The sequence below is a fragment of the Mytilus californianus genome, unplaced genomic scaffold (assembly GCF_021869535.1).
Source record: "Mytilus californianus isolate M0D057914Y unplaced genomic scaffold, xbMytCali1.0.p SCAF_3, whole genome shotgun sequence".
NCBI lineage: Eukaryota > Metazoa > Mollusca > Bivalvia > Mytilida > Mytilidae > Mytilus > Mytilus californianus.
In genome coordinates, this window is record NW_026262679.1 from 114,285,515 (window position 1) to 114,291,227 (window position 5,713).

Here is a 5,713-nt window from a genome sequence, read left to right on the forward strand (position 1 = left end):
TAAGTTTACAGAAATTACCAATACATTCATTGAAATTGTAGAAAGTGACTTTATAAGGACAATAACTCTAACAAGATGTCAATTGACAATTTTGCTCATGTTGACTTATGTGTAGATCTTCTTTTCTTGATATTTTTGTAGTTTACAGTATATCTCAATCGATAAAGATACATGTATTAAGGTCTTCATCAGCACCTCATAAGGAACATTTATGCCATATTTGGTTGCATTCCATTCAGTGCTCCTCTAGAAGAAGCAGTTGTATGTATTTTCCATAGGGTCTTATGTTAAACTAAGTCCCCTGCTGGCGGCCATCTTGGATGATGGTTCAGCTAAAAAGTAACAACACTTGGTCAGCACCTCATTTGGAACATTCATGCCATGTTTGGTTTCATTCTATTCAGTGGTTCTCTAGAAGAAAACATTTGTATGTATTCCCATATAGGGTCCTATGTTAAACTTACTCCCCCTGCTGGCAGCCATCTTGGATGACAAATCAGCTACAAAGAAACAACACTTGGTCAGCACCTCAAAAAAAACATTCATACCATGCTTGGCTTCAATCCATTAAGCGGTTTTCTAAAAGAAGACATTTATTTCCCATAGGGTCCTTTGTTAAACTAAGTCCCCCGTTGGCGGCCATCTTGGTTGATGGATTTGCTACAAAGTAATAACTCTTGATCAGCACCTCATAAGGAACACTCATGCCATGTTTGGTTTCATTCTATTCAGTGGTTCTTCAAAAGAAGACTTTTGTATGTATTTCACATAGGGTCCTTTGTTATACTTAGTTCCCCCCTGGCAGCCATCTTGGATGATTGATTGGCTACAAAGTAACAACACTTGGTCAGCACCTCATAAGAACATTCATGCCATGTTTGGTTTCATTCCATTCAGTGGTTCTCTTAAAGAAAACATTTGTATGTATTTCCCATAGGGTCCTATGTTAAACTAAATCCCCGCTGGCGGCCATCTTGGATGATTGATCGCCTACAAAGTTACAACACTTGGTCTACACCTCAAAAGGAACATTCATGCCATGTTTATTTCATTCCAGTTAGTGGTTCTCTAAAAGAAGACATTTGTATGTATTTCCCGTAGGGTTCTATGTTAAAATAAGTCCCTCTCTGGCGGCCATCTTGGATGATGGATCGGCTTCAAAGAAACAACACTTGGTCAGCACCTCAAAGGGAACATTCATGCCATGTTTTATTTCATTCCAGTTAGTGGTTCTCTAAATGAAGACATTTGTATGTATTGTCCATAGAGTCCTATGTTAAACGAAGTCCCCCGCTGGCGGCCATCTTGGATGATTGATCGCCTACAAAGTAACAACACTTGGTCAACACTACATAAGGAACATTCATGCCATGTTTTATTTCATTCCATTCAGTGGTTCTCTAAAAGAAGACATTTGTATGTATTTCTCATAGGGTCCTATGTTAAACAAAGTTTCTGCTGGCGGACATCTTGGAAGACGGATCGGCTTCAAAGTAACAACACTTGGTCAGCACCTCATACGAAACATTTATGCTTATAAATGAAACTAGAGGCTCTCAAGAGACTATGTTGCTCACCTGATTCTACTTTGGTTTTGGAAATCATGTAAAAATAGATTAAATAAAGGCAACAGTAGTATACCGCTGTTCGAAATTCATAAATCGATAGAGATAAAAACAAATCCGGGTTACAAACTAAAACTGAGGGAAACGCATCAAATATAAGAGGAGAACAACGACACAACAAAAACACAACATTGAAATGTAACACACACAGAAACGAACTATAATATAACAATGGCCATTTTCCTGACTTGGTACAGGACATTTTAAGAAAAAAATGGTGGGTTGAACCTGGTTTTGTGGCATGCCAAACCTCCCGCTTTTATGGCAACGTCAAACACAACACCAAAACGACAACATCACATGACAGGACCACAATACAAATAAATGGGAGAACATATAGGACAAAGAAACACACGAATAATAGCTAGCAGAAGGTACTAGGCTTAAAATTCAATACGCCAGACGTGCGTCTCGTCCACACAAGACCAACCAGTGACGCTCAGATAAAAAAAGTTTGAAAGCCAAAACAAGCACAAAGCTGAAGAGCACCGAGGACCAAAACTTCCAAAAATCATAACAGATACCCTAATAATGATTGAGGCCAAATTTGGTTTAATATTGGCCCGTAATTTAATCAAAAGCTGAAGACTTTTGTAAAGTTAACAGAAATTACCAATACATTTATTGAAATTGTAGAAAATGACTTTATAAGGACAATAATTCCAACAAGATGTCAATTGACAATTTTGCTCATGTTGACGTGTAGATCTTCTTTTCTTGATATTTTTGCAGTTTACAGTATATCTCAATCGATAAAGATACATGTATTAAGGTCTTCATCAGCGCCTCATAAGGAACATTTATGCCATATTTGGTTTCATTCCATTCAGTGGTTCTCTAAAAGAAGACATTTGTATGTATTGTCCATAGGGTCCTATGTTAAACGAAGTCCCCCGCTGGCGGCCATCTTGAATGATGGATCAGCTACAAAGTAACAACTCTTGGTCAGCACCTCATAAGGAACACTCATGCCATGTTTGGTTTCATTCCATTTAGTGATTCTCTAGAAGAAATTCAAAAAGTAAAAAGTTAACGACGACAACGACGGACGACGACGACGACGAACGACAAGTGATAAGAAAATCTCACTTGGCATTTCGGGCCAGATGAGTTAAAAATGAGAAATTAAAATATGTCATAAGAAGAATGTGGTATGATTACCATAAGACAATTGTCCACCAGAGACCAAATGACAACAAATAGGCCCCCGTACGTCCTTCAACAATGAGCAGACCCCATATCGCATAGTAAGCTAAAAAAATCCTGAAATAACAAAAATGTTTATGTAAAACATTTCAAACGAGAAAACTAACGGCCTGATGTATGTACAAAATAAAATAAAACAAATATGATATACAGCAACAAACAGCAACCACTTAATTACAGGCAGCAGTCAATTGGGCGGGTTTAAACATGTTTGCTGGCACCTGGAACAGTGGTGGACTAATGTCAAAATGTTCCTAAAATGTGGAAAAATAAAAAAGGAGCATAAGTTATTTGAATTTTAATGATATGTAGTTAGCATGGATGAAATAAAAATAGGTACTCCTCATTACAGAATCTTGAATTGATTTGGGTCGGATAGAACCAATTTTTCTATAATTCTGTATGGATTCAAAATTAAATTTTTGACACTTTGTGTTAAAGTCAATATGGATATAATTTGATTATAAACAAAAGAATGGAAAGTTATGTCACGATTTCACAAATAAATGATGCCACGGTAAAAAAAATAATCGGTCAAAATAGGTACAATTAAGGTATCCGCACAAGTGGGATCGGGAAAGAAGAGAAAGAAGTGGGAAAAAATTACTGTGTGACAAGAAAACAGGATTTGGGGTAATGAGCATCCTTTGTCGGGCGGATCCGGTCATTTTTAAAAGGGAGTTCCAAATATATGTCCCTATTCAAATACATTAATCGTCAAAAACAAAGGCGGGGTTCCAACCCCCGGAACCCTCCCCCTGGATCCGTCACTGTGTGTAACCCCACCCCCTTTTTCCCAATCATAAGTTCATAAATATTCAGGTTGATGATTCCCTAAAATTATTGAAACTATTTCATAAAGTTTGGTCAAGTAGTAAGAATATGAATATTCAACACAACCCACGATTTAGCCTCTCCATTAATATTTGACCAATTATTTACAGAACTGTAACGCGTATTCTCCTAAATGTTAATTAGCCATGAGACAATTTTCTCAGTTGGTCGACTTTTAAATATTTACCATGCTTTTTGTCCAGAAGAAATTTTAAAAACAGTATATATTTCATTTCCTTTCTTTTGAACTGTTGAAATCTCAGTGCGCATACAAAAAATAACGTTTGTAAACAATGAATGACGTAATATCTTAAATCCAATCACATAGACGTTTTACAATAGGCAATTATATATTCCACATTGAAGTGCTTTTGTGATTACGATAATTATATCAATGGCAAGATTTTCAGACAACAGCAGAGAACATGTTGTTCTACCAAACACTTGCAGACAGTCTTAAAGTTACAGAAACAGACGATTGCCACGACAAGTCAGAGATGAAAGGACCCTTTCGAATCATCTATGGATTGCTGCTGTTCATGTATGTTTTACCATCACCAATAATCGAAACAATTTTCAAATAATGTCTTCTTTCATCATACTGTAGTTGTCAACGTATATTTGTTCCGCCTAACAGAAGTTCCACTGGAAACTTTGTTATAAACAATGTCATAATATCTATTCCTGTTGGAAAAAATATTCTATACCATTTATTCCGTTAGGAACATATACTGTAATATTTATTCCTGTGGAAATAATATTCCAGAATATTTTTTCCTTTTGGAACTTATATTATGAAGGAACTTCCATTCCGTGACATAGTATTGGTAGGGTTAGTTTTAGATAGACCATCTCCCGAAGAACTACCCAGGAATCAGCCTCTTCCGGTACTGAAATTATGACTAAGCAGATTATGCATTTATACTGAAGAGTAATCCGGCCGTTCCCGACTACAGGACCGACCATCCAAGGTATCTATTGGTATTTAGATAATACTTGGAGATACTTTATTGGCGCTGCGAGCAATTAGCGGACAGTTTCTGTTTTTAAGGGATATTTTTATGTTTTTGCTGTGCCGGTGCTGGACGGTAAAAATCGTAAGAGAGCAAGGAAAAGGGTGTTTTGGGTTATTCCAACAAAGGAATAAATCATTTCAGGCATTTGTGGAGTATTCTGGAGGAATACTTCACGATAGTACCAGTCGCTTTTGTTTTCCTGTTTGTTCTTCCTGTTACCGCAGACCCAGAAGGGACGGGTTTCCAGAAAAAAACATTAGGAGTAATAAAAATCCCGGTTGTTTGCAGATCATTTGTGTTTTGTGTTGTTTGTTCAAAATATAGGTAGACTGGTACACTACACCCAGAAGGGACAGGTTATCAGTCAACTATATACTTGTTTTGTTTGCTTCGAGTAACCGCAGACCAGAAGGACGGGTTACCAGAAGCATTTGTGCGTTTTAATAAATAAATTATTTAGTGTCTTGTTAGTTTGTTGTTGTTTATTTCATTTCGAAATTTGTTGTGGTTTATAGTTACACATCATGTCACTGGAAAACATCAATACCTGCAGTGTCCAGGAGTTGCTCCAGCTCCCAGGTATAGATATAAAGACTGGGAAGCAAATAATGGACCTTAGGGAGGGCAAGGGGTTTGTAACTGAGACTGATTTAGCCACAATATCCCACCTAAAAGTTACCATAGCCCTCATATCTAGGCTTGACTTTAGTACCAATGGGGAGGACCAGATATTGGGCCACCACCTGAGGCCCAAGGCAGAAATCAATCAATGCTAAACACTCTAATAGACGGGAGCATGGTTGCCTCACCCGGCACTCCATCCCAAATGCATTGTCAGTCCGTATTTAAGCAAGAAGGATGGCACCAGGTGCAAAGCCCTGTGGCTTTGGGAGGGCCCAGTCAGATGGACTCTGCCTTCCTTGAGTATAGTCCATATTCTGAGGAGGCTGGATCTAGGCCTAAGATCCCAGCTAATTGTAGCGGGGGCTACGGGGAACAGCCACCACCGAAAACAGGGTGGGGCCACACCAA